This window comes from Phascolarctos cinereus, unplaced genomic scaffold, assembly GCF_003287225.1.
Source record: "Phascolarctos cinereus isolate Bilbo 61053 unplaced genomic scaffold, phaCin_HiC Scaffold_726;HRSCAF=1367, whole genome shotgun sequence".
Classification (NCBI taxonomy): Eukaryota; Metazoa; Chordata; class Mammalia; order Diprotodontia; family Phascolarctidae; genus Phascolarctos; species Phascolarctos cinereus.
The window spans coordinates 424,119,325-424,137,996 of NW_027556098.1; the positions used below are offsets into that span (position 1 = coordinate 424,119,325).

General features: G+C 43.0%; 1 protein-coding gene across 1 annotated transcript in view; it reads left to right on the plus strand.

The window, feature by feature from the left end:
- The first annotated feature begins 1,016 nt into the window (after positions 1–1,016).
- Positions 1,017–18,672, plus strand: part of LOC110197899 (uncharacterized) — a 28,049-nt gene continuing 10,393 nt past the window's right edge. The window contains exon 1 of the mRNA XM_078146447.1: positions 1,017–1,449. The gene's annotated coding sequence lies outside the window, so the exon portion shown is untranslated. The remainder of the gene's footprint in view (positions 1,450–18,672) is intronic.

The window sequence follows — 18,672 nt, forward strand, 5'->3', positions numbered from 1 at the left end:
TCTCACTAAGACTTTTCCCAGGGGAGACACCAGATACAAAGAACCCTATAGCCCAGTTGTCTTTGGCCTTGTCTGGAACAGTCCATCCCAACTAGCAACCTTGTGTTCTGGCACCAACTTGCCCAGAAAACACCCAATCAACCTCTCTCTCCCTCCCTTCCCAGAAGAACATGGCTTTGAGTTTAATCCCTTACCCACAGATATCCATTTGAATCCTGGACCAGGATACTTCCTTCAGCCTCTTAGCCTATATTATTCTAGTGAGGCTAGAGCTGGGGTTCCTCATTTAGAAACAGCAAAACCTGGCACAACCAAGGGCCAAGGCTGAGAGGAGAGGGCACTGGACCAGGTAGAGTCCAAAGACCTCGGTTCTAATCCCAGTTCTGCCAAGGATGTCACTCACTGGGTTATTTGGCTGGGCTTCTGTTCCTATTTAAAAGGGGGGATTCGAACTTCATTTCTTACTAAGATTCTTGAAAGTTGCAACATTAACTGCTGTTGGGGCAGAGAGTGGACAGGAGATTGTCAGAAAAAGATCCCCATCTTTTCTGCACTGTCTGCTTTATTACAGCTACAACTAAAAGCCTGGCACATAGCAGAGGGTTTCACGAACGGATGTAAGGGGGTGGGAGCAGAGATCAGGCACTCTCCAGATCATCGCTCAGCTAATTCAACCTTAGCTCCTCAGGGGGCTCTTGGACCCAGCCAGGCTGGGTTTAGGTCTTCCTTCTGGCTTCCACTCCTCTCCCCTCAGGGCAATATAAAAAGGAGTTAACAGAGTTAACCTAGGGCAGCTTCTTCAAGGTCTGGGAGGACTCTCCAGAGCACACTTCATCTGCCGGAGACCTAAGCCCTGGGGATAGGATGGTCCCTGCTCTCAAGGAATTCTCGCTCTGCTAGGGGAGATATCTGGCCAATGTTGCAGTTTCATGGCGTGTTGCGATGGTACCATCTCAAAGAATTCAGACTCTAATCCAAACCTCTAATCCGAGTACAGGCATTTATTGAGGATTGACGCCCCTCAGAAGCAGGCTAGGTTCCGAGCAATTTAGTAAAATGACACAGGCAAATTTATAGTGTGATGATGCTGATTACGCAACAGAGAATTTGAATATGAAAAAGGCAGGAGGGGTTTGTTAAGGGATTAGGTAATGGGGAGGGGTCCCTTCTATGGTTAGGTAGTCAGACATCCTGGTCCTGCTACTTTCTGATTGGCTAGCTATTGTGGTCCTGGCTTGGGCTAAATAGATGATGTGATTGTGGTTGAGTACAAGGACACACCTGTGCAAATATGCGAAGTGGATCTGTGGTGTGGATCGTGTGGCGAAATCAGGACACGCCTGCTGTTCAGTGGGGCCCATAAGGAAGTTAGAATGTCGGGGCTTTATTAGGATTCCATCACCAACAGTCATGAAACAAGTTGTCACCGGGAGAGATTTCCTGCAGAAGGTGGGACTTGAAGGAAGCGGGGGAGGTCAGTGGTTGGAGCAGAGGAGGGAGCCCGCTCCGGGCATGGGGTACAGCCAGTGAAAATACGCATAGCTGCTGATGGAGATTCATATTCTTGGAGCAGCAAAGAAACTCGTAGCGCCGGGCTAAAGAGAGTGTGATGGGGAGTGAGGAGCAAAAAGCCTGGAAAGGCGCTGGGATGTTAGGTGGTGAAGGGCTTTGCACCCAAGCGTAGCAATTTGCATTTGAGCCTGGAGAGCTACTGAAGTTTGAGTAGGGGGTGGGGGAATGACGTGTTCCAGTTCTCTGCCACTGCAAAAAGTGCTGCTTTGATTAGCTTCCAAATATGGGACTTTTGTTTTTTTAAACTTCGTGAGTTCTATGCACAGAAAGGGGGTCTCAGAGTCAAAGGGTCTGGGGTCCAGCTGGGGCGACTTCCCAACTCACACATGGGTCCCCCTGGGTAGAGCTCCGAACCCCGAGCGATGTGTTATCAGACAGCTAGAGAACACAATACGTTCAAAGCAAAGGAAATCAAACAGGGAGAAAGAATATCCACCGCTCTCCTTCCCAGGGAAGGCCCAGGGCTGACTACATTTCCCAGAATCTTTGTGTTCAGACTCGCGGCTTGTCAAGGCCAATCACCACAGACTACGTAAAATTCTGGGAACTGTAGTTTTGGTGCTCTCTGTACGCAGGCGCAGGTCCGCGGGCGGGTTGGCTCTGCGCCAGCAGGGGGGGGGAAAACAGAGAGAGTGCGCACGCGCAGTTCAGGAGGGGTGGGGGGGTTCAGGGGCAGAAGCTTCTGAAGACAATCGGATCCTATCTCCGAGAAGTTCACGCGGTCCCTAGGGGGCGCGCGGCCCAACGGCCCCTCAAGCCCAAGGTCCCAAGACCTCCTGGGAATGGTAGTTCACAGTCTCTGGATGCGCAGGCACAGTTCTCTCAGTTTCAGGCCGGGCTCTGGTGGGACGAGGCGGGAGCGAGTGCGCATGCGCCCTGCTGCAAGGCTCGTGAGTGACGTGGCCGGTGAGTGGGCGCGCGTGGGGCGCGGGATCCGCCCGCTCCCTCTGCCCCGTCCCTTGCCGTGCTCCCCGCTCCATCCCCGAGGCCATTAGCGGGTTGAGCTGCCCATTGCCCCTAGAGTCGCCTAGGCCTCGCAGGTGGGGAAACTGAGGCCTGGGGAGGACCTGGTCCGTGAAGAGTCCACGCCCGCGCAATTCCCCTGGGCCCCCGCAGAGACTGAGCTCCGGGTGCTCTCTGGCCTCTGGGCCTTTGCCCAGGCCGTGCCTCCCTCCTCACTAACCTCTCTCGGTCTCCTTGGACGTCGTCAGGGCGCGGCTGCAGCAGCATGGTGTCACCACTGGTCAGCGCTGCCCGGCTCGGACAGGCCACCCAGGGCCACCCGGGCCTCCTCTTTCCCGGGGGTCCTGAGGCCCCCCCCAGCCCAGCCAATAAGACCCGAGTTCCAGGCCGGCCTCAGGCACCTCGTGGCCCTTAGTGAGCCGCAGCTTGCCTCAGTTTCCTCATCTGTAGCAGAGGGTTACCAAAAGCTTGCTCCCCGGCCCCCCTCCCCTTACTATAAGGAGGCAGCACCAGGTGTGGAAGAGCCCTTCTGCTTTCCGGCATTTTAAGGGCTGCCTTTACACCGTTTATTTTCCTGGCTGCGTGGGCGGCGTCTTTCCTGGTCACGCTCTCGTTCTGCGGCCACGGTGGTGCCCCACGTGGGTTAGTCTTGGGAGCCCCGCTCTGCCCTGCCCACTCCTCAGGATGCCCCCACTGCCCCCTCGGGTCACCCCGCATCCCCTCTGAGAGTCTCCCTCCATGTCCAGGCCAGCCCCTCCGGGATTCTTGGGCTGGGCAGTACTCCCACTCCCACGCCTGCCTCGGAGCCCTGTGATGGGCACCCCCTGGTCCCGCTTCTGCCGGCCACAGAGAGGGCTGTTGTCCGTGTTTTTGTACACGCGCCTCCCTTTCCGTCTCTGCTGTCGGAGGGGTGGGCTCCTCAAACCTCCCCCACCTTGGTCATTGACCTTCTTTTTGGTCATCTTGGTCCACCTGATGGGGAGGAAGTGAAATCCCAGAGCTGCTGCTGTCATTTACATTTCTCTAATTGATTGATGTCAATCGGAGTGTCATTAGTAGCTTGCCTTTCTTCTTCAGCAAATTGCTTGTTTGTGTCCTTAGACCGTTTAGCTACTGGGGAATGGCGCTTATTCTTATATATTTGAATCAATTCCCTACACATTTAGGAGACCAGACCATTTTCAGAGAAACTTGCTGCAAGACTTTATTGTTAACTCTTTTCTAATTTCTAATTTTGATTTCACTGCTCTTGTTTCTACAAAAATATTTCAATTTTATGTAATCACAATTGTCCATAGCTCCTCTGATCTTCTCTATTCTTTGTTTGGCCAAAGAAACTTTTCCTTTCCCATAATCACTTGTTCCCAGGAGTTCCTCATCCTGCTCTTTTTAGTAGTTCTTTCAAACTTCTAGAGCAGGAGTCAGCAAACTAAGGCCTGAGGGCTCACAGCCAGTTTTTGTACTGCCCCAACTATTTAAAAATATTAAAGGGCAGTTCAAAAACAGTCAGTGTCACTGTAGTTTTGCTGACTCCTTTTTTAGAGAACAATTAATACCTATACTACACAAATTATTCTCAAAATTTGAGAAAGAAAGCAATCTACCAAGCTCCTCTCAGAAGACAAATACAGTCCTAATACCTAAGCCAGGGAAGGATAGAGCAAATAAAGAGAACTATAGGCCAATATCATTAATGAACATTGATTAAAATAGTTAAAACAATATCCTGGTAAAAAAGACTATGGTTATTTATATAGAAATTCATTGTGACTTAAGTTGGATTTACATCAGGGTTGCAAAGTTGGTTGAATATTAGGAAAACAACTAAATCATATTAAAACTAAAAATATCTGAAATTACATGATGATCTCAATAAACGAAGAAAAGCCTTCAATAAAACACAATATACCAAAGAAAAAAACTATAAAAAGGATAGCCAAAAGGCATTTATAGGCATATAGGTAAATAATCTGATAAAAGATATCTAAAAACAAAAGCAATAGAGAATGCCTTCTAGAAGCTTTCCCAGTAAATAAGGAATAAAGCAAGGGTGCCCCTTTCCCTGTTATTATTTAATATACTATTAGAAATCATTGCAGTAGCAATAGAATAAGAGAAAGAAATTAAAGTCACAAAGATAGACAAAGAGAAGAAAAAACTATCCCTGCCAGCTGATGACATTATGGTTTACTTTGAAAATCTTAGCAAGACCAACAAAAAAATTGAGGCAATAGCTTTAGCAAATTATATGCTCCAGAATAAACCTGCAGAAAATCAACAGCTTTTCTATGTAATAATAAAGTCCAGGAGGCAGAATATTACACAATACTTGTATAGATAAAACTACCAAGTGCTCCTTAGAGAAATAAAGAACAATTTAAATAGCTAGAGAAATATTCAGTGCTCATGACTGGGCCACACCGATAGAATAAAAATGAAAAAACCCACAAAAGTTAACGTATGGCTTTAGTGCTATACCAGTCAAACTACCAAAAAGCTATTTTACATTGCTAGAATAACACAATACATTTGGAAGATCAAAAGATCTAGACTTTGAAGGGAAATAATGAAAAAAAAGTATAAATGAAGGAGAGCTAGTCATCAGATCTCAAACTACAAAGCAGTAATAATCAAAATCATTTGGTACTGGTCAAAAATAGAAGAGTATTATCAGTGGAACAGACTAGATAAGGATGAATCAGAAATAATTTAACTCAGCCTAGTGTTCAGTTAACTCCAAAATATGTTACCTCGGATAGAACTCCCCCTAAGCAGTAAGCAATTAAATGAAAAAAGGAGATCATATTTTGTTTACAGGAGGTCGAGAGTGAGTTCTTAACCAAACAAGGGATAGAATTAATTAAAACAGATAACATAGATAATTTAGATTATATGAAATTGAAAAGCCATTGCACAAACAAAACATTCACATCTAAGATGATGGAAGAAATTGCCTAGGAGGAAAAAACAACCTTTTTTTTGTTTCTTTTTTTAAGTCAAATATCCCTAACGAGGATTTTATATCCAAGATAAACAGAGAACAGAAAAGAACATGACCAAACAATTCTTATAAGAATTGCTAACTGTTAACAACCTTTTGAAAGAATTCTCTAATTCAGAGCAAATAAGAGAGGTGCAAATCAAAATCCCTACAAATTGGCAAAGGCAACAAAAGATGAGAAGGAATTGTGGTTAAACTCACACTAATACATTGTTGGTGGAGCTGTGAGTTGGTACAACTATTTTGGAAAGCAGCTTGGAATGAAAAAAAGTATCTAAAATGCTTACGTTTTTTGACCTAGAGACCGCACTGCTGGACATATATCCCAAGGAAGTCACTGGTAAAAATAAAGGCTCATATACATCAAAATATTTTTGTGGTGGCAAAGAACTGGAGACAGAAATGCTCGTCAATTGAGGAAGAGCTAAAAAATCATGGTACATAAGTGTAATGGAATATCGTTGTGCTATAAGAAACAGTGTAGATGAAACATGGAAATAATGACGTCAGCTGATGCAGAGGGACAAGCAGAGCCAGGGAAGCAATCTGCGTGCACGCACAACCCCAAAATAACACAGGAGATAGTGCCTCTCGTCCCTTTGCAGATGTCAGGGCCCATCCGAGTGGGACACTACTGCCTATAATAACAGATTCTTAAAAATGTATTTATTGGTTTTGCTAAAAACAATTTTCCTCTTTTTTTTCTTTCCTCCTTTAAAAAGCATTCTTTGGTTGTCTGGGAGGGAGAGGGAGGAAGAATACTGAGGAAAATCTAGGGGATATAAAACAAAAGATAGCAGTAAGAATCGATTTTAAAAGCTCCTTCTATCCGTGCTTGTAAAGGAATTTCCTTTCCACTCCTCAAGCGTGTTTGTGCCGTCCCCCTTGTATCTCGGTCGTGTGTCCCTCGGGAGCTTCTTGGGGTGTGTGACGTAAGAGGCCGGTCCCCACCTGCCCTTTGTTCTCCTGGCAGGTGCCCTGGGCTCGATCCAACACCGGGCTGTTAGGTTCGGCACCACGTTTGCTCCACGCGTCAGTTTTTTCCATTTTTAGGCAGTGCCAAGGTGTTTTGATGGTCACCATTCCGTGGTGTATTTTGAGACTTCACCATTTCTTCTCATCGTTTCTCTTGAGAATCTCCAGGTGAATTCCATCTTATTCTTTTTCTAGTTCTATAAAGTCATCCTTTGGTTGGGTGAGCGGTGTGGCACAGAATCGGGATAGTATTGCCGTTACAATTGTGTTGGCACAGCCCACCCATGAGCGGTTACTGCTTCTCAAATTATTTTGCCTTCCTTTATTTCTTGAAGAGTATGTTGTTGTATTTCTGTAATTTCTGTGTGTGTAGACTACAGGGCATCGCATATTCTGTTGTTCTGGTGAATGGCGGGTCTTTTTCTGTTTTTCCGCTGGGTTTTATTGGCAACACAGGCAGTTCTGCTGTGAAGAGACATAGGCATCCCCCCAAAGCATCTTGCTATTCAGAATCTCACGCTCAAAACCACAGGGCTGATGGGGAAAATGGGAATAGAGGCACGTTGTCAGGAACCTAATGAAAATGGCAGCACTGTTTGGGGGGCCTGTTGAAATACGTAAATATTGTAGCGCGTGGGGAGTCCATTCGAGGCGTGGGGCTGCTTCGAGGCCCGTAGCTGCGGCTGCGTGGGCCTGTGGGACGGGCCGGAGCCCCAGCCTTGTGCCGGCGTGAGGCTCATGGAAGGGAGGAGGGGAACAAGCATTCATGTAGCGCCTACTGCGTGTTTCAGGCCCTGCCCGGGTGCCTCGGCGGGCCCTCCTCCACCCTGCACCGGGACAAACACGGCCCTTCCCCTTCCCGAGGCCTGAAGTCGCCCCTGTTAGCCAGTTTCTGTCCCGGAGGTGTTTTCCGCCTTCTCTGCCGACCTAGTTTAACATCCAGCTGCTCCCTGACGCCCCAGTTATGTTGGAACCCATTCGCCATTTCGCAGCATGGGTCGTGGTACAGAAAACTAGGTGGTCTGTAGGCCGACCTCGCTGAAGCGAGGCTTCTGATTACTTTTTGAGTTGAATCGTCAGGGTTCTTTAAGGAAGCCACTGGATCATTTGCAAAAAGTGATTAATTTAATTGCCTCCGGTTTTTTTCTAATTGTTACCATTTCTGTGGTTTGTTTTTTTTTTTAAATGGTGGTGACTGGAAATTCCTGCTTTTACTGGCTTATCTTTTTGCAAAGCCCCCTTTGTATTTCTCCAGTACAGATAATGATAGTTTCCGTTGACCATATTAAGGAAACATCTGTTTTTCCCTTTTCTTTCTAATGTTTCTAATGTAAAACAGTGTCCTTTTTTGCATCTGTTGATATAGTCGTGTGGTTTTTATTGTTTTTGTTATTAATATGGTTTATTATATTTATAATTTTCTTAGTATTGCACCAGGGCAACTAGGTGGTGCAGTGGATACAGCACTGGGCCTGGAGTGAGGAAGACTCTTCTTCATGAGTTCAGATCTGGGCCTCAGATACTTACTAGCTGTGTGACCTGGGCAAGTCACCTAACCCTCTTTGCCTCAGTTTTCTCATCTGTAAAATGGGCTGGAGAAGGAAATGGCAAACCACTCTGGGATCTTTGCCAAGAAAATCCCCAGATGAGGTCATGAAGAGTCAGACGTGACTGAAAAAACTGAATTGAAGTATTGAACCAACCTTGCATTCCTGATATGAACCCCATGTGATCATAGTATATAATTTTTTTATCTGTTGCTGTAAGGTCTTTGCTAATATTTTATTCAATATTTGTCAGACATATTGGTCTATAAGTTTTCTCTGACTTAATCGTAATAGTTAGCATTTACATAACACTTTAAGGTTTGCAAAATTATTTACAGATATTTCTAATTTGGCCCTCACAACAACCCTGGGAGATATAAGCTATTATTATCCCCATTTTATTAATGAGGAAACTGAGGCAGACAGAAATTTAGTGCCTTGCCCAGGATCACACAGACAGTATTTGTGATCTAATTTGAACTCCGGTCTTCCTGACTTAAACTCTAACACTTCACAGCCCCACATAGCTGCTTCTTCTCTGGCTTAAGTGTCAGGACTATATTTGCCTTATGAAAGATTTGGTAGATATCATCTTTGCCTATTTTTGCACACAAGTTACACAAAATTGAAGCTAATTGTTCTTTAAATGGTAGAATCCACTTAAAAATCCATGTGGTGCTGGGGAGTTTTTCTTTAGAATTTCTTCTTAGCTTGTACCTTTCTTTTTCAGAGATTAGGTTACTTAAGTTCTCTAATTTTTGTTGCGCTAACCCTGAGTATTAGTATTTTTGTAAATAGTCATGTATATAGTATAAGTTGAGAGGGACTTTTTTGGGCATATGTTGGGAAAAGTAGTTTGTTTTTATTTGTTATTTTTATTTTTTTATTAATTTATTTTTAGTTTTCAACAATCACTTTCATAAGCTTTTGAATTTTAAATTTTTCTCCCCTTCTCTCCCCACTTACCTCCCCAAGACGATGTGCAATCTGATATAGGCTCTACATATACATTCCTATTAAATATATTTTCACATTAGTCATGTTGTAAAGAAGAATTAGAACCAATAGGAGGAACCACCAGAAAGAGGAAAAAAAAACAAAACAGAAGGAAAAAAAATAGCAAATAGTACACTTGGATCTGCATTCAAACTCCGTAGTACTTTGTCTGGCTATGGATAGCATTTTCCATCATGAGGCCTTTGGAGATGTCTTAGCTCACCCAACGTGGCTGTTACCATGTACAATGTTCTCCTGGTTCTGCTCGCTTCACTCAGCAGGAAAAGTAGTTTCTAAGGATTTCCTTTATTTCCTCTTTATCTGCTGTGAATTCTCTTTTATCATTTTTGATGATTTGGTTTTCTTCTCTTTCTTTAAAGTTAGCTAAAAGTTTGTCTTTAGTGCCTTTTCTTTTTTAGTTTAGTTTTTCTTTTTTATTCTGCACACTTAATTCATAGATATCTGTCTTTTCTCTTTTTTATTGTTGAAAGTACTTAGAAATATAAATGTTCCTTCAAGGACTGAGCTGTCTGTGTCCCAAAAGTTTTGGTGTATTGGCTCATTGTGATTTATTTATTTATTTTTTGTGGGGGAAGTAATTGGGGTTAAGTGACTTGCCCAAGGTCGCATGGCTAGTAAGTGTCAGAGGTGAGATTTGAACTCAGGTCCTCACGACTCTAGCACCAGTGCTCTATCTACTGTGCTATCTTATACCAAATACACACCCTCTACTACCCCTGCTCATTGTTATTTTCATTGAAGACATCTATTATTTCTGTGATTTGTTCTTTGACCCACCCATTCTCTAAATTATTGATTCTATTTGTAGAATAGGGAGAAAAAGTATTGCTGATAAAAATATAAGAGTTGGGTAGAATCTCTAAAATACAAAGACAGGAGATAAGGAAAACCGATTCAGGTAAACTCATTTAAGGCAATGGTCATAATGATGTATGTACATTCTAGGAGGGAGAGAAGGGACAAGCGGCCCTGAAAATCCCACCGGCTTCTAGGGCCACACAGGGAACAAAGACGAAAGAGGACCTGGGGTTCCCTATTCTTGCTTCTGACAAATAGAATGAAATACTGTCTACGTTCTTACCTGTTGGATTATGCTCAGTTTTGTAGGGTAATTCTTGGTTGTAAGACTTTATCTTTTGTAAAATTCTTACCATATTGTACTCGAGGATTTTCTCTACCTTTTTAGTAGTTGCAGCATCATCTTGTGCGACCCTTGAGAGATATAACGAAAATGTTTGTTCCCATAAATTTGGAGCAAACAGCTAGAGAAGTAGCTGAGTCAAACAGGATACGGTAGGTCTCATGTTTTGCTGGTAGAAGTTAGTTAATCAGAATGAAAGATTCCATAAAATTGGAACAACTGCTAAAAGTAACTAGGTAAAATAGGATAAAGCTGGTCTCATCTTGTTTTGCTGGAGTCATGAGGACCTGAGTTCAAATCTCACCTCTGACACTTACTAGTTTTACTAACTAAAAGTTAGTAAGTAGGACAAAGGTTAAGTTTTGCTTAGAGTGTGCATGCTTAATAGACTTGTAAATATTAGCTTCTCCACCTCCAGGAGGGGTTAAGACGCCATTTGCTGAACATGGGACATATGAAGAAGGAGGGCTGACGTGTCAAGGAGTAGATGTGTAATAGGCGTACTGGAAAGTTGTACACTCTGGAGTCCTCAGCCAATGAGGAAACAGAGGAGGGACTTTGTAGCCAGGATTAGAGATAAATAGTGAACTCCTGCTTTGGTATGATGTGTCCTAGTCCATAGGACACCCATGGCTGTAACTGCGTAATTGATTGGGCTTTTAACTTCATCCCTCCTGAGTCTGAATGAGTTATTTCTCACAATTCCTTGGGAGATTGTCCGGAAGACCAAGCATTGAGGCAGAGAGGCAATCATCACAAAAAGGTGGGGAGGTGCACCCCATTGTGAAGGCGAGTGCCCTTTCTGTCTGACTGCAGGGACCTAAGACTGATTGAAAAGGAAGGGTGCATAGAAAAGTGGAAAACAGGCACACAGGACCATGACCACTGTGTAAGCTCTTATATGGGGCAAGGTAAGAAAATGTGGACTATTAAGTATTACCTTGTCGGCAGGGGAATTATCCTACAGGGGTCTGAGCCTGAGAGTGTGAGGTGTACTTTGGAAGTACAGGAATATGGGGCTTTGCTCTGTAGGTGCAAGCCTAGATTTGCAAATCTGAACCTCTGATTAAGAGGTGGGTCTTTCATGCTTAAGATATCTCAGGAAGATAGGTAGGATGGGAAGTAAGGGAACTAAGGTGCCAGGCAAAGAAAAAGGGAGTTCTCTGGGGAAACATCCCTCCAGAGAGTCCTTTAGGGAGGATCTTGAAACATTGGACTGGCAATTCTTGTACAAGAGGGAAGGATAAGAAGAAAATAATAAAGTATTGCTATTTTACTTGGCCTAGACAGAGTATTTTACCACCAGCAGTGTTTTGGCCAAAATACAGAGCGGATAAGGATTGGGTATGTCAAATATTAAATGTTTTTGTGAATAACAAAGATCCTTTCAGCCAGGAGAAAGAGTTCTGTCAAATTGTTTCCACTTGAGACAAAGGAAAAAGGAAAACTCGAATGCAAAAAGGAGGAAGATTCTCAGAAATGGGACCCCCTTCTTGCCCTTCTGCCCCCTTATGCTCCTTCTACACCCAGAGTTATAGATATGAATTTGATAGATCTAGGGCATCAGGGAAAGAAAGCTGAGAACTCACAGAAAGATCCAGGAAGTTCAAGGGCATGTAGTGCTCCCACCTTTAGTAAATTAAGGAAAGAATTGGAACGATGTCAGAAGGATCTCCGGAATTACCCCCTTCCTTCTAAAGAGAAAGGGGAACCTAAATTATACCCCTTAAAGGAGGTCCCAGTGGGTCAAGGGAAGATTGGATATGTAAGCACCCCTTAACAAGTACTAAAGTATTAAGAAAGAAATGACATCTCTGATAGAGGACCCAATTGGCTTAGCAGATCAATTAGACCAATTTTTAGACCCCAGTTTTTATACCTGGTCTGAAATGGTGACAATTACGAATATATTGTTCTCAGGGGAAGAAAGGGGGATGATTAGGAGGGCAGCTTGAAGAAAATGGGAGAAGAATAACCCACCTGCGCTGGGAGTTCTAGCTGCAGAACAAAAATGTCCAAATACTGGCCCTAATTGGGATAACAATGACCCAGTAGATAGGAGAAAAATGAGAGATCTGAGGGAATTGCTAATTAAAGGAATCAAGGAAGCTGTACCTAAGTCTCAAGATTTCAACAAAACTTTTAAGATTCAATGGGAGAAAAATGAGTCCCCCTCTGCATTCCTGCAAAGACTTAGGTATGGACCCTGAGTCAGGGATGGCTCAAAGCTTGTTAAAGGTCAATTTTGTCACCAAATCTTGGGCAGACATCCAGAAAAAGATGCAGGAAATTGATGGATGGAGTGAGAAACCATTAGATGAGTTGCTCAAGGAGGCACAGAAAGTGTTTGTGAAGAGGGAAGACGAGAAGCAGAGACAGAAAGCCAAAATCGTGGTTTCAGCCTTGGATGAAGTGGTTAAGAGAAGTCTGGATGGGGAAGGATCAGGAAATAGAAGAGGAAAGGGAGAGAAAGGGAGGAAGGCAGGAAGAGGAAAAGGAAGGGGGAAGGGCAGAGAGGTAGGCCAAATTATAACCCCTCCAATTTGGCCAGATGTTTCTATTGTGGAAAATTTGGACACTTTAAGTGGGAATGTCCTGAACTAAAGGAGGAAGGAAAATTAGCACCTCTCATGACTTTTCATGAGGAATGGGGAGGTCAAGGGCTTCCAAATGGTTGGTCCCTCCCAGAACCCTTGATAAACTTAAAGGTGGGACCATGGGAGGAAGACATGGTCTTTTTAGTTGACACTGGGGTGACTACATCATCTCTGAATTTCAAATCAGAAGGGGTAAAATTTTCTACTCAGAAACTTATACTCTTAGGAGTTAAAGGAGGAGAATTTTCAGTACCCATATTTGAACCTATTAAATTAAAATTAAAAGAAGACATAATTGGACACCTGCTGTTTATTCCTGAGGCAGGGAGTAATTTATTAGGGAGGGATTTAATAGTGAAATTGAATTTAAAAATGGAAGTGTATAACCAGGAAATACAAGTGAAAATAGCATTACTAACAGAAGAAGAGAGGCGAATAGATCCAATAGTCTGTGTTAGAGAAGGAAATAGAAGAGGTTTGAAAATCCCTCCTTTGACTGTGACCCTGAAGAAAAAAGGTGAAGTGGTGTGGGTGAGGCAATACCTCATTCCCATGGAAGGGAGGAAGCCGATTATTGAGGGATTAGTAAAGGACGGGTTATTGGAACCTTGCATGTCTCCATCTAATACTCCAATTTTGCCAGTCCATAGGCCTGATGGGTCCTGTCATTTAGTGCAGGACCTACAGACAGTTAATAAAATAGTTTCAGTAAGACATCCAGTGGTCCTGAATCCTTATGCCATCATGGGAAAAATTCTACACCAGGATGGATGATTTAGTGGAATAGACTTAAAGGATGCCTTCTGGACCTGCCCCCTAGCTCCAGAAAGTAGTTATTTATTTGCCTTTGAATGTGAGAACCCCCTTACAGGAAGAAAACAACAATTTCAGCAGACTATTCTACCTCAAGGATTTAGAGAATCCTCGAATTTATTTGGGCAGGTTTTGGAACAATTATTAGAAAAATTTCCAGTGCCAAAAGGAACCACTTTACTGCAATATGTAGATGACCTATTAATATCAGGAGAAAGGAAAAATAAAGTAGTGGAAGCAACAAATGCTTTACTAAATTTCCTCAGGAACGAAGGTCTTAGACTGTCAAAAAAGAAAGTACAATATATGGAAAAGGATGATTTGGTCGTAGTGACTGAATCTTGTATCAATCCTGCCTCTTTCCTTCAAAAAGGAGAGACAGCTTATGAAAATTTGGGACATAATTGCCTTGACATCAAAGAGTATCAAATGTCCAGATTTGAGAGATATCTCTATGATGGGCATTGTCTTTTCATTGATAGATCTTCCAGAGTAATAGAGGGAAAAACACATGATGGGTATGCTGTCATTGATGGTGAAAGTAACTCTTTAGAGAAATCTGATAGGTTACCTAATAGCTGGTCAGCTCAAACTTGTGAATTATATGCCCTCAATCAAGCTCTAAAGTTGTTAGAAGGAAAGGAGGGGACTATATATACAGACTCCCAAGTATGCTTATGGGGTAGTTCATACATTTGGAAAAATTCAGTATGAAAGAGGAATGATAAACAGCAAAGGAAAGGAATTAATACATGAAGAATTAGCAAAGCAGGTACTGGCCAACTTATTGTTACCAAATGAAATTACCATAGTACATGTGAATGGCCACCAAAAAGGAGGAGTATTTGAAGCAAAGGGGAACAGATTAGCAGAAGAGAAGGCTAAGGAGGCTGCCTTGTCCGTGGAACCTACAAAAATGCATGTGTCAATTCCCCAAGTCAGTGAGACAAAAGTGATCCCTGTGTTTACAGAAGTCGAAAAGAAAGATTTGATTAAATTTGGGGTGATGGAAATCAAGCAAGGCTGTTGGTTATGACCAGATGGAAGAGAAATTTAATAAACAAATCATGAGAGAAATTTTATGAATTCTGCACCAAGGAAGTCATTGGAGAGTGCAAGCGATGTGTGATCTAGCTTTGAGAAAATACCATTTAACTGGATGGGTCAAAGCTTATCTTTTGGCTAATGCTACAGCAGCAGGAGTATCTAAGATAATTTTGGAACATGTAATTTCACAATATAGTTTAGTAGAAAATATAGATTTGGACAATGGTAGTCATTTTACATCCAATGAGACCCTAAAAAGACACATTTCCAAATTAACGTTAGAAACAAAATTGCCCTGGACTAAATGCCTGCCAGTAGCTTTAATAAGAATTAGGACTTCACCCAGGAAAGATCTTGGTGTATCACCTTATGAAATGTTGTTTGGGTTACCTTATCCAGGAGGGCAGGGAGACATCCCTACTTTTGAGACAAAAGATAGATTTTTGAGGAACTATGTACTGGCGCTATCCACTGTATTTTCAAATTTGAGGAAGAAAGGACTTTTGGCTCTGACTCCACCATTGAAATTCACGGTGCATAAATTGGGGACTACTCAAATCCTGGAAGGAGACCAAACTTCAGCCTGACTGGGAAGGCCCCTACCAAGTGTTGCTGACCACAGAAACAGCAATCCGGACAGCCAAAAGGGAGTGGACACATTATACCAGAGTCAAAGGACCAGTGGACAAACCCCAGGAATGGACTGTTCAAAGTTGCCCTGGCCCAGGAAGGAAGGGGACGTCAGAAGACCCTGGATTGATCATTCTTGTGCTTACAATATTGCTTGTTACTTGTAATGTTCTTGGTGGCCATTTGCAAGAAACTTAGAGAAGGGGTCCCTTTATTGAAGGAGCTAGTTAGGGATGATAGGTGTAGGGCTCCTGTGGGTGTAGTATTAGGAATTATAAGAACAGCTATATTCCCTGAGAGAATTATGGCAGAACCACAGCAAATGCTTCCATCATCCTACATAGTGATAGCAGTCCTAATCCTCCCTGGAATGGCCCTTCCCATGCCTCTTCCCGTTGCTCCTAATACCTTTTTACATCTAGCTAAAATAATGACTAACACTTTTAACCTGAGCAGCTGTTGGGTCTGTGGAGGTCCTGAAACAGCAGAATCGTGGCCATGGTACCCAGTACCTTTGAGTCTGGCCTGGATATTCAGTAACCGGTCAGAGGTAAGGAATGGCACTGATTTCTGGGACAAGGCAGAAAAACATAGTTGGCCCTCGGCTAGAAGTGTTCGAGGACAATATTGCCTGAACCAAACAGGAGCAGGAGAGAACCTAGGAGCAAGTGGCTGTGAGTGGACCTACTCCTGGGGAGAAGACTGTAGAGGAGAAAATGGTTGCCTAATTAATTGCACGTGGAAAGGGAAGCAGCAAATGTGTAGTGTAATTCAACATTTATAGAAGGAGGACCCTTGGGATCAAAAGAAAAGCAGTATTACCCCACAGTGCAAGGGAAAACCATGTTGTTTAGTGAAGAAAGACCTGCATTAAAGGGGCATTATTGGATTTGTGGACTAACTGTTTACACCCACCTATTATTTAATTGGACAGGAGTATGTTATATAGGGTTAGTAAGATCAGGCCTTTTCTTTTTAGAAGGACTAAAGGGGCATGACCTTGGAATCCCATTATATGATGATTTCCAAAGACAGAAAAGAACATTAGATACCAGCATTACCCAATCAGGGGATGCCAATGGTTGGGGGAATGAATGGCCACTTGAAAGAATAATTCAAACTTATGGGCCAGCAACTCCCAAGATGAGAGTTGGGGATATAGAACTCCCATAGATCTCCTTAATAGGTTAATTAGGCTCCAGGCAGTGGTAGAAATCATACCTAATCAAAACCGCACAAGCTTTAGAACTTCTTGCTGACCCAGCCACCCAGACGTGGGCAGCTGTTTATCAACATAGATGAGTATTAGATTGTCTTCTAGCAGAAGAAGGTGGGGGGGGTTCAGAAAATTCAATATGAGTAATTGCTATCTACAGATTGATGATAATGGGCAGGTAGTTAAAAATCTGGCTACAAAAATTCGTAAAGTGGCACATGTGCCAGTTCAAAAGTAGAAAGGACGGCTTGACTCAGACTGGTTTAATTGGCTGACTGGGTCATGGAAGAAGCAACTTGGAATGATCATTCTGTTAGGATTAGGGGGAGTATTATTTATAGCTTGTTTGATGCCTTGCCTGATAAGGCTTATTTCACATGTGGTAGAGGGGACGCCTAAAAAGACAAAGCAAAGTGTCTCAGTTATGGTGGTGAAAAGAAAACCCAGTCCTAGAGAAGAAAGGGAGGAGAAAGAATGTTTAAAACTTCTTGAAAATTTTGAGAAAAAGGGCTAAAAAGGAAAATAAGAAGTTATGGAAACAAAACCCATATGGAGAGAGAAAGGGAGAAATTGAGAGATATAACGAAAATGTTCCCATAAATTTGGAGCAAACAGCTAGAGAAGTAACTAAGTAAAACAGGATAGTAAGTTGGTCTCATGTTTTGCTGGTAGAAGTTAGTTAATCACAATGAAAGATTCCATAAAATTGAAACAACTGCTAAAAGTAACTAGGTAAAATACGATAAAGCTGGTCTTATCTTGTTTTGCTGATAGAAGTTAGTAGGTAGGACAAAGGTGAAGCTTTGCTTAGAGTGCACATGCTTAATAGACCTATAAATATTAGCTTCTCCACCTCCAGGAGGGGCTAAGATGCCATTTTCTGAACATGGGATGTATGAAGAAGGAGGGCTGACATGTCAAGGAGTACGTGTGTAATAGGTGTACTGGAAAGCTATACACTGTGAAGGACTCAGCCAATGAGGAAATGGAGGAGGGACTTTGTGGCCGGGATTAGAGATAAATAGTGAACTCCTGCTTTGGTGTGATGTTTCCTAATCCATAGGACAACCTTGATTGCAACTGCATAATAAATTGGGCTTTTAACTTCATCCCTCCTGAGTCTGAATGAGTTATTTCTCACACCCTGATGATAGTTCCTGGGATGCTGGACTCTATTTCTGGCTGCTTGTGGTATTTTTTTCTCTTTGACCTGAAAGCTCTGGATTTTGGTCATGATATTCCTAGGAGTTTTCCTTTTGAGATTTCTTTCAGGAGGTGACTGGTGGATTCTTGCTGTGTTCACTTTGCTTGCTGGTTGTAGTAGATCTGAGAAATTTTCATATATAATATCTTAAAATATAATAGGTTTTTTATTTGGTTGTGGTTTTCAGGAACCCCAACAATTTTTAAATTATCTATTTCCTTGGTCAGTTGTTTCTGATATAGATATCTTAGATTTCCACCTCGCGCCTCCAGTCTTCTGACTGTATTCTAATACTTATTGTTACTTGGGGGAGTTAGTGATGGCTGCACTTTATTTTCCACAGAGTTCATTGTTTGGGACAATCTTTCATCTTCTCTTTTTCCCCCTAGGGCTCTTTTTTCAGTTCTAATTTCATTTTTTAATGTCATTTCTTCCAGCCTTTCCCATCGTCTTTGTGGTCAAGCTGATGTCTTTTCTGAGTCTTCATTCCTGCTTGTCATGGAGGTGGCTCAGTTCTAGCTTCACTCAAAGCATTCCTCTGGGCGCAGTGCTCTCTTCTCTTTCCTCATCTCAGCTGTAGTTTCTAGGCTGGATCTTGGTGTGTGGGTCAGATTGCTTCATCCTGTGTTCTTGGATGGCTGGGGCAGGCCTTGTTTCATCCTGGCCATTTTGTGAGCTGTTCTGGGGCTCTGAGGATGGAGGAGGCCCTGCCTGCTGCAGGAATCCCTGGCTTCTGGCCGCTCTCAGGTGCCTTTTAAGGCCACTGCAGTGCTTTGCTACCTTGGTGCTAAACTGGCCCTGTCTTTAGCTGCAGCTCTGACCCAGGCAGCCTGGCACTGTGTGTAGCTTCTGCCTCCCTGAGCTTGTTTCTACTTTAATTACCTGCAGACATCTGCAGACTTTGTATGCAGTCCTGGAGTGGCTGGAGGAGTTTTTAGCCATTTTTCAT